The sequence below is a fragment of the Triticum aestivum genome, chromosome 6D (genome assembly GCF_018294505.1).
Source record: "Triticum aestivum cultivar Chinese Spring chromosome 6D, IWGSC CS RefSeq v2.1, whole genome shotgun sequence".
Lineage (NCBI taxonomy): Eukaryota > Viridiplantae > Streptophyta > Magnoliopsida > Poales > Poaceae > Triticum > Triticum aestivum.
In genome coordinates, this window is record NC_057811.1 from 141,555,203 (window position 1) to 141,566,923 (window position 11,721).

Genomic DNA, 11,721 nt, shown 5'->3' on the forward strand with positions numbered 1-11,721 from the left:
GTCTCACTCTTTCGATCGCACGACAACCCTATGTGATCGATCGACCTTGCTTCCTCCCACGCACAAAATATATCTACACGTATGTGACTGGATCATCTCTCAAGCTCTATCTTACAGCCCTCACCCTTGCCAAAAGCTCAATCGGACAATATCTCTCCAGAGCATATATATTTGTTCCATGAATGTCGGACCACACTCACTTTGTCTCTCTATCTGTATGTCTCTCGATTGACCTCGCTTTCTGACGCCGTATCTTCCGCACATTGAAGCTACCTCTCCATCCCTCGCAAAGCCGGAGCTATTTACATTGCGAGGGGCACTCCAACCTTGGATTAATTTGTGTAGGCATTTATTCCGGTCGGTTTAGATTATATTTTCGTAGCATTCGGCCCACAACTACTCGAAACACCGTTGCAACCCCCGCAACTCCCCTAGTTGATTTCCCTCTGGCTCGGTCATCGCTCTCTCGCACGTCCTTTCTCGCCTTCAACGTCGCACCATGGTATTATTGCAAAAAACTCTGTTGTTCTCTTTAATTATTATAAATAAGCTACAAAACTACACACCGATAGTCCACTTGGAATGGAACAAATTTGGACCCACAAATTAAAGTGCTACAAACTACACACCGAGGGGCCCACATGTCATGAAACAAATTTGGACCCATATACAAATTAAAAAATAAAGGACGAGGATCGAACATGCGACCAGGGCCTTCAAGCCACACATCAATAGGCAACATACGTAGAACAACAATGCTTGTTGTACCTCCCTTTGTTCACGTAATGCTTTTTATATTACCACAGCCTATTTAATTGACAACATGTAATATTATTTTTAGTACTATTCGCCTTCACTTACTGGTGGGTTCCATGTGTGCTCTCTCTCTCCTCCCCTTCTGTGTTTAGACGCACGGGCAAACACGAAGAACTCGCGGGCGATGTTGCCGTTGACCATATCTGGACGCATTCATAAGTTACGGCACCAGTTTCACGTGCTAGCAGCACTAGTCAGTGTGTACGTGCAATGCACGTTAATTTGGAAGTATATTAAGTGCATGGGGATATTAAGTTGGATATTATTTGCATGTTATTATGTGATTAGCACTATTTTTGGCATGAAATTAACTGCACGCTAAACGTGTTGAGCGCTCGACATTGAAGCAGTCTAGGTCGTTGGATGACAAGGAATACATGTGGCTTGATGACGTTTTATATTTAATTTGATACGGCTCTAGCAGAACATTCAATCGATCAAACCATAGATTTTATTCACTCTGACTCCAACTTTAAATTATACGACGATCGATCTAAAATAAACGGAAATGATAAACATTCGGATTTTAAGCATGGCAATCCGAATGTTTTTCATGGCAAATTTAGATTACGCGGCGGCGGCGGGGGTGTCTTGCGGTGGGAAGCGGCTCCTCTGCCTGCTCTGTGTGTCGTCGGTCCACTGACCGACGGCGACGGCGGCGTCTTGCGCTGTTGTTGTTGTACTCCTGGACGTTGGCCCTAGCTTCAAGGAAGGCCACAATGTTCTGGACTTCGGTCTCCAGGAGCGAGTCAACTGACGGGAGTAGGCGACTGGCATTGGTGCAAGGAAGCGGTCGACAACAGCCATCCATGCCGCTGAGGGGGGCACTGGCACCCGCGCCGGGACATGCACTGTCAACGGCGCGGCGGAGACATTCGTGTGCACGGGCACGCACGCAGTGCACGCGCAGGCGCATGCGCTGGCAGGTGCACGGGCACTGGCACGGGCGTGCGCATCAGTGCACGCGTAGGCGCATGCCCTGGCAGTTGCACGGGCGCGTGAAAGTCGGCGGGGACCTCGTGGAACCCCGTGGCATCAAGCTCAGCGACAATGTGCGGCTCCCAGCCCATCAATGCCACCGGGATGGGCGCTGGCGCAGTCGGGGCGACGGGAGCCGGAACGGGAGCGGGGACAGGCGCGGCGTCTTCCCGCAAGGCCAGTTCAAGCTCGTCCCAAAGCGCCTTATGTTCTTGAGACTCCGGCTGGGTGTCTTCCTCAGGAAACTGGAAGACTAAGGGCAGACCATCGTGATGCGGCATGGCATACGTTTAGGTCAGGCTGGTTGGAGGTAGACTACAGGAGAATCGGAGAGGAAGAGAGAAGATTGTAGCGATACCGGGTAGTGCGGGGTTGATTTTAAACTGTGGTGCCCGCGACATTAAAAGTGGGAGCAGTTGGGACGAAGGTGGGCGGCGGCGCCTGGTCAAAGGGCTCACCTCCCGGTGAGCCTGCACAGTGGTCTGCTCGCACGCCTCCCTGTCAGCCGGCGCAGCGGTCTGCTCGCACGCCTCCTGTCGACTCACACGCTTGCTCGGACGGCACCTGCCGATGAGAAGCGGGACTCGTGGCGGCACGTAAACGCCCACGGTTTCAATAGTGAAAGCGTTCGCCTTAATGTGACATGTCTTTGTTCCAAAATACCTTGGCTCTTCATTTGTGCAACTTGTCATAAGCAACTTGTCTCAAATTGAAGAAAAAAATTACGAAGTAATATTTGTGCCATATCACGTGACCATGCTCAGTTTCAAGAATTTATGGTCACTTTTGGATTTTCTGAAATTTAAGATCCAGGATTTGAAACAATATCATAACCTGCATCATGCAATAAATTTTGAAGCCATACATCTGTCCTGTTGTATTTCTTAAGAAAGGATTTGGTCAAACATTTTGCTTAGTTAGACTTCAGACAAGTTATATATGCAGAGCAAAAGGATAATCCCTCCGTACGAGTGCATTGCCTGATATATTAACTCAAGTACTAGGCACGAACAAATGGGCTCAATTCTGTGCTCATCCTGGTGTAGTAGTAGTACTAGGCAATGCAGTTGACGGGTGACCTTGGCGAGCGGCGACTGAGGGAATTGAACCGTGCTCGGCACGGTAGGTAACGTTGTCTAGTTACTTTTTTTTGAACACAACGTTGTCTAGTTAATAAATCATACCTCTGTTGTTCATCGGTAGTCATTATGGACCGGGGACATGAGGGGAATTTCCTAGGGCTGGAATTCTGGCCGCCAGATATTTCGACTCGAAACGCGGAGGCTCAACTTGTTGGGGTTGCCTAATGTGCGTACCACGCACGCCACCAGAAGGACACGAGCCCGGATTTTTATTTTTTATTTTTTTAGGATCAACACGAGCCAAGGTCTGGCTGGTACACCGTTGGGTCCTACCATTCGAGAATACAAAAGGAACCTTTTAAGTTGCCGAACGAATCTATGTGTATTACAATGCCCGTATTTTCCTTGCAAATTCTAATCTCAACGTGGTAATTGATTTATGACGAGTTATTGAATTAGAGTGAGTTTGTGATATAGTGATCTCAACGTGGATTTCACATTTCATGGTATCCCTGCTAAGTTTTTCAATGCAAATTCAAATTGAAAAGATGAACAATATGGAGGTGAGAAAACTTTGTATGTATCAAGCATATGACCACAGACACCCACACACGAACACAACAACAATCCAATAAGTATAGTGCATCTATTTTTCCAAACCATGCATGTATGACAAAAATTAAAAAATACTCCTTCTGTTCCTAAATATTAGTCTTTTAGAGATTTCAACAAGCGACTACATACGGAGCAAAATGAGTGATTCTACACTCTAAAATATGTCTATATACATCCGTATGTGCCAGTCCACTTGAAATCTCTAAAAAGACTAATATTTAGGAACGAAGGGAGTAAAATGTAAGACATGCATGGTCCTCAATTCAATATTTAAAACGAACATGAAACTGAAACATGAATATTAAGTCTAGTACTACAGTACATGCAAATGTTGTGTTTAATTAGGCGGAGCTATGATTGTCGGGGGTCACCCCCTCGACCTTAGATAAAATTGTGAAGCTCTGTTTAGGGTTGTTTAGATTATATTTGTCCCCACGCTCCCAACCACCGATTGGTTGTGCACCCCACCCCTCCTCCCCGGGAGAATATCATGTGCCCCCATACCTTAGATGCTATATGCCGATACGAGTTGCTTGGAGCTGGTAGATCTGAGATATAGCAGCTCACATGATGTCTTAATATTTTTACAGGAAACCTTGATGAGTTTGAGAATTGCACACAGTTTGTACAAAAACTACTCAGATGCCCTTGGATCCCATATCCAACGACCTCGAAGCTCGTATCACCGTAGCATCTAAGATGAAGGAGGACATCATATTCTCCTGTATGTAAGAATATCTGGTGCTACCACACCTTAGATGCTTTGGTGATACAAGCTCTTCGGAGCCGTTGGATTTGTGACCCAACGCCTCCTCGGTGGTTCGAATGGTTTTTGCAGAAAAGCCCCCGAAGAGTTCGGCCACTGATTACAAGCACAAAGACTGCTCAGATGCCATTGGATCTCAGATCAAACGACCTCGAAGCTCGTATCACCGTAGCATCCAAGCTGCGAGAGCACCTTATGTTTGCTCGCACGGGAGAATATGAGGTGCTCCCGCACCATAGATTCTATGGTGATACAAGTTCACGGAGATCTAACGGCCCACAGTAGGAGGTTTGAATGTTTTTGCAATATACGACTGAGAGAGTTTGGGAATTGCGCAGAAAGTACAAGTACTACGCATGTGCCATCTGATCACTGATCATACGACCTAGATGCTCATATCACCGTAGCGGGTAATTAAGCTACGGGGAGCACCTAATATGAGCAACGGGGAGCCGTTGGATCCAAGATGGAGCGGCACACACGAGGCCTGAATGTTTTATTTGCAAAAAACCTTTGGAGAGTTTGGAAATTGCGTATAATTACAAAGGCTACTCCCAAGCCATTGGATCTCACTTCCAACGGTGTAAAAAATCGTATCACCATAGCATCTAAGCTGCGGGGTGGATGTGATATTCTATGCCGCTGTCATTTTTGTTCGTAAACTTGCAAAATACATGTAACTTGTGCCGTTACTTGTCTAACTGCGCAAAGTGTTTGTTAAAAAAACCATCCTACACTGAAATATTGGAACAACACACGGGGGTCCCACATGTTGACCTGGACTAAAACCTGAAAGACGAGATTCGAACTGGCAACCTGGAGTACAAAACGTAAGTCGATAGCCTGAAACAACAACGGTTGTTGGCTTTGTCCCATAACTTGATTTTATACAGTATTACGTTGAGTAGAGTAGAGGGAGTGCCTCGTCTACACGTGCATGACCGTTGACTCACTTACTGGTGGGTCCTAGGTCTGCGATCTCTCTCTTCTCTCCATCGTCTAACCTTTGCACGGGCACACACGAAGAGCGGCGCTAGCTTTCCGTGTTGTTATTACAACTAAAAAAAGCTTGGAAAATAGAAGAATCGCCTAGAACAAGAGACATTGTGGCTGGTCGACACGAAGCTAACCACACCTATCCTCCGTGCCATTAGCATGATGAAGCTGTGTGGCTAGTGGGGTGTTTTCGACCGACTGGCTGGGTCCCGAGGTCGAACCATAGGTACTACGTCTGATACAGTAAATTTTTACACGCACATTTTCCCTCCGTGCCGAGACATGGCACACCATACCGCGCGGTTTCGGGGTCCTCCCGGGTGGTGCACGCATATATTCTTCCTGACGTGGGACGCCCTACCGCGCGTTTTCGCCGAAGCAAGTAAATAAATGAGTCGTCAAATCACGAAAGACCACTTTTCCCGCTGAGTACATAAGTGAAGCACGGTGGCTAGCTAGTTGGGCTAGTTCGACCGATTAGCTAGGCCGCCGCCACATTTGTTTTTTCACCCCTTTTTTATCTACTTGCCGACAGGTAAATTTAAACATCCACCGCGGCGTTGCTTTGGTGTTTGAGTGCGGCAGGATATTAATTTTTTGATTGACGGGAGCAGGCGCGGTAGGATTTTTAATTTTTTGATTGACGGGAGCAGGCGCGGCAGCAATTAGTCACGATGACTCCGCCTGCAAAACCCACTGCTCCCTGATGTGAGAAGTCGTCGACTGGTGTTTTACCATGGTGAAAACCAAAAGATTCTCCGCTCCTCGGCTGGCTCCCTCCGCCTTTCCCGTAGATTGCATTGCCTTTCAGCCATTTCGCCCCCTGCATCACCAACATCGTGCGCCTCGAGAAGCAGAGGGACTTCGGTGGTGTTTAGGCGCCCTCTGCATGGGCATGTCCATGTCTCGGCGCAACATGACCGTTGGATCAAACTCAGACGGTGCAGATCAGTCACTGTAGCACAAAGCGTGTGGGTGTGTTTGGTTGCATTCTCATCTCAATATAGTGTGTAAGTCACCTTACGAAAACCAAATAATCCCAAAACACTTAGGCACGGTACATTAACTCCCTCCTCGTTTCTTGTTTTGTGACATATCAACCAATAAGAGACGTGGGCCGTGCATGCTTTCAATGACTTGAGACTAATAAACATGACATGCAGTGGTTAGTTCATTGCATGCAATGCTATTAATTAGCAAAAAGACATTAAGTTTTCTCGTTTTCCTCTCCGCCTTGGTCGCAGTGCACAACGTAAGATGACTTACACACCTAGACGGAGTAGTTGTTTCCTCTTCATGTATTTGTGTTAACCTACTAGTGTGGACTCATGCACCCTTCATGCACTCTGCCAAACACCCAAAAGTGGGTCGAGAAGGGAACTTTTGCTCCCATCCCGTGCACCCTTCATACACCCTGCCTAACACTATTCGTGCTTCATATGGTTCATGTTTCGTGGAGTACTGTAGCACCATACTCTCCGTGCGCTGTAGACCTAGTTTTGTTAACATTGATCTCACCGTTCATTCTCGACCGGACAGTCGAGAAAGCGGTACTATGTTACTACATTACTGTTCATATAGTTGACATGCGCACAACATCATTTGTTGTAGTCATATCTTACTACAATAGCAACAAGATTATGTAGTACTAACGTTTGAAACACTGCACATGCCTAGTAGTAGGAGCACTGTGTATGTTCAAGTGGCTGCCGTGTTTCGCACTCCTCCGTCGTAAGAGCGGAAACACTTGCTATAATCATTTTTTCTTCATAAAAACAATGGACACGCTCTACCGTGCGGATCCTCCTCCAGCCATGCACTAAATTACTCACTTTCGCCGACGTGTGGGACAGCCAGCATCGGGGTCCACCAGCCATGCACTAAATTACTCCGTAGTAGAGTGACGGTAGACAACCCCGATCGAAGCGCCGCAGTAATGCCCAATGAGCCGTCAAATCACAAAACCCCCTCCTTTCTAGCAGTAAGTTGGACGGACGAAGCAACCATCATTTCACTCTTCTCTCTCAGCTTCCTCTCTACCCAACCCTCGCTTCTCCCTCATCTTGTTCCTCGTTTCTTCAAGAAAACCACGACCTGCTTCTGCCATTGTTCTTCTCTCCGAAAGAAGGAAAGGTGAGCGCATCAATGGTGTTGATTCTGGCCAAGGCCCGGTCTTGCAACCCCGAGACTAATCCTATAACTCCCTCTCTATTCTTCTTTTGGGTTTGTGATTATGGTTTCTTTTCTTTTATTTCTATTTGATAGTTTCTTGATGGACGCTGGAGCACCGGCCGAAGTGATGTCTATGTCTCTGGCCAAAACCGTCGAGGCTCATGGTACGAAGAAGCGCAAGCACCCCGCCGAGACTACCGCAGACAAGCTCGAAGCCATCGCCCTGTCCAAGGCCCCCTCTCCGGGATCCCTCATTAAGCTAGTCCGGGTAATATCTCTTCTTGACGATCTTTTTCTCGATCTTGATCATGTTTTTTTCATCTAACACGCAGTACTAGTACTAGTAGTCCAACTTTCTGGGTGATCTTGCATGTGATTTTTGTGTGCCAAATGACGGTTCTAAATTCCTCTTTTGACCAAAACATGCAAGAGGTTGACACTGATTTCTTATAGATTACTTTCAACTACTCCCTCTGTCCCAAATTTCTTGTCTTAGATTTGTCTAGATACGGATGTATCTAATACTAAAATGTGACTTGATACATCCGTATCTAGACAAATCTAAGACAAGAATTTTGGGACGGAGGGAGTACTTTATGAACATCAATGCTACCTTTGAAGAGGGTATATTTGCCTCAGTAACTTGTATTTCTGAACGGAGGTAGTAATAAAATATGGTTTCTGTTTGAATTAGAACCAGGTTCGCGGTGGAGATGAAGTTCTCAAAGTCATGCTGTGTGAACTGGAAGACCTGAGGATGAGTTCTACTGCTAAACTATGCAGCTGCTGTGTCCTTGTCGCCACGTGTCCTGAACTAGTGTTTTCCTGTAGCATTGTTGTCAGGCATGTTCTCGAGGCTGTACTTGACCACAACAATTTCCTGGCTGTGCCTTCGATTATGAAGGGTGTGGTTCTTGTAAAGCTTCCCAACAAATCTAATGCGGCCTGTCTTCATGATCATGTTTATGAGTGGAAAGACCACTCTGTTAGGTTCTCCAAGGTTGACAAGATGGTGATGGTGCATGTAGACATCTCTCACGAAGTCCATGGCCTAGTCAGTTATGCGGAGTTCATCCCGTAGGTCGGTGGCAAGAAATAGTCTGCAGAGTTTAATTAGTGCAACTTTGCTTGTCTGTAGTAAGTACTATTGTTCAGTACTTGATTTGTGTTTGTGAACCCTGTATTGTTTATTAGTACTGCCGCTTTTGGTGTGTGGTCAGTCCTGAGAATGGTCTATGTTAATGTTTGTTCACTCAATTCAGTCTGTATATTTTGAAGTATCCAGATCATCTTTTTTATGAGGACTGTTTATAAATTATGGTTACACTCCAATATCTGTATGCATTGCAGGGTTTATCGCACCCACCAGGATTTCCAGTCCCATGGATGTTCGGTCCATACGATTTGTCACGACCTTTGGACTGTCCTGCTTGTGGAAGTAGGCGGGGCCCCTGCATGCCACCCATAGTTGGACGATCAATCTTCTGTTTAGTACTTCAACATAGTGATTTCCTGGTAAGGATTCACTCGTGTCACATCAAGTAAATTTTATTGATTTACTGTCTAAATCTTATTGATTTAATGTGATGTTTTCTTTCTTTTCCTGCAATTTTATGATGCAGGTTTTGCCATGTGACATTCATCACAGAATGAACCGTTTGGTTTGCTCTACGGTGGCTATTTTTGCAGGTTTCAATTCTTATGTCGTGTCAGTAACGAAGGCACTGTCCATCACTTGTATTACTGGAAAAAATTGGATTAGTCTGTTGTCTGAGTACAAGCTGAATTCCTATGATGAACTGCAGTTTGGTTTAACAAAAACGCCACAATTAGTCCTTCTAGCGTTTAAAAGAAATGAAGAAAAAAACTGGATCACGGTCACGGAGCCTAATCAAGTTAGAAAGCTGATCATAGCAGACCAGAAACGATCGCCGCTGTCTCGCACATCGGTACCACCTTCAGCAACGGATCGAGCACCGGCAGTTGCTCTAGCACTGACAGCGGCAGTAGCTCAGTCTGATCCAGCTGAGGATTGGGCACCGACCACGTCAGTGGATCAGGCTGATCTACCGGAGGATCGGGCATCGACACCGGCACCTGCTCCGACACTGGCACCAGCTCTACAAGGAGCACCATCTCCGGCAGTAGCAGCGGCTTCGGCACCTGCACCAACACTTGCACTTGCATATGCTCCGGCCCGTGCAGCGGCAACCGAAGGAGCAGTTGCACCGGCAACAGACTGGGCTGCAGTTCGCACTTCATATACCAAAGTCCTTACAAAAACCGACATGTCCACCTTCTTGGTAAGCATTGGCCGCCCAAGTGTTTCGTTCTTTTTTATTTCCATGTTGTTTCGCATGATTCACTGTGTTGATCTAACTGTTTGGGTATGTCTTCTTGTTTGCAAACAGAGAATTCCTAGAGCAACGAGGGACTCGTTCAACAATCCGGGTGACAGCGGCCAAGTTTCTCTTACCATGCACAACCTTGGTGTGAATGAACCTGCTCAATATACTGTAAGTACAAAGGATGGTTGCATGATGGTTGATGCTAAAGGATGGTCAAGGTTCAAATCTAAATCATATCTTGTGGTAGGGGATGATGTCAAAATCGAACTTTCTCGGCAAGGAGAGCTGGTCCAAATCAACTTTGAAATTCTTCAATACTGTCGAACTGATCTATTCGCCGAGAGATTTTGATGTAATACTCTGGCATGGTGAAACAAGTGTCCTGTGTGTTTAAGTAGTACGAAAGTATCATTGATGGAATTGCAACTCTGATTGCTGGTTAGGAACTGTCGTTTGATTTCATTCCAACAGCTGCTGTGCTTTATTCAATTTTGTGTATTCGCCTTGCGACAGTATCTAAAACCAGCACCGTACTGACCGCTTGCAATATGAAAAGCGCTGAGGTAGAACACATGGGCCCCCAAACATGCAGGCCCACCGGCCTATGGCCCAAAGTCCAGAACCGTGAGCCTATCTGAGTATTTCTCAGCTGAACCCCCATAATGCCCGTGCGTTGCACGTAACATCAAGATGCATTTGTATGAGTATTTTATCTTGTGAGAGAAAAGGATGAACGAGGGAAGGCCTTATTTGCAAATGCGGAGAGGTGTGTGGGTACCTTTTTGCAAAATTGCCATAGTTTCCTTCCTATCCGTCAGATATAAATCGGACGGCCTATATTGCAGGATGACAGGCACACCATCATCACCAACTCGTCTATACCGTGTTAAAAAAACTCTATTTTTTATAATTATATATGTTATATATATTCCCCTTGATTTATCTTATGTATAAAGTTGTGATATAAAAGATCTTTATATTCCTTTATAGAGGGAATATCTCTTTGTCAAAAATATATTTATGTGTAATAACTAGTTACTCCTGTCTTTCTACTTCCTTGCGCTGATATGTGGGGCATCCGGCAACGGGGTCCACATGCCATACGCACCAAATTAGAGTGCACAACTGAATGGTAGACACACCCCGGTCGTAGCGCCACATTAACGCCCAATGAGCCGTCAAATCACAAAACCCCCACCTTTCCAGCTTTAGCAGTAAGCTGGACGGACGAAGCGGCAATATTTTACTCGGCCTGAATCCCTTCTCCCTTGTCTGCTTGTTCAGAGAAAACCCCCGCTCGGCGACTGCATAGGGTTTTCTCATGGAGAACCTGGTACGAATTCTTCATCCATCCCCGATAAATCCAAGTCCCTTGGTCGCGGGTACTCCTAGGATGGCAGCCGCCGCCGTTGATGCATTTTTCTTCCTACTGAATCTAGTGTTTTTCATTTGCAGTGCCCAAATGCGAGGACCCTATAGGTTTCTGCACCCTCGGCGAGACGCCACACTTGTTCCTTCTCATCCTAACACAAGATTTTAAAACGCGCACAGTATGTTCCTAGAATCCTCTTTTCTATCCGAGAGGGTGGGGTTTTTTGAACATGATGTCGACTAATTTGGAAATTTGGATTGCTATATTTGGATTAAAGGTACTAGTACCATGGTCAACACTGACGTGAAGGAGGTAAGTATTTCTGGATTTGGATATAGGGAATACATTGTGTTCTCATATTATTTTTCCTGCAGTGCATTCCTTGCTGTGCTAGAACACATGTACTCAAGATGCTCGGCCTTGCCATAACTAAATACACCAATTTAATGGTAACAGTGAAGACAAGCCATGGATATAAGTTTCGAGTTGGGTTCATGAACCAAGAAGATCGGTGCATTTTTTTATGGCCGAACTTGGATAAACTTTCTCAAGTGTTACAGACTGAAAGTTGGCGCA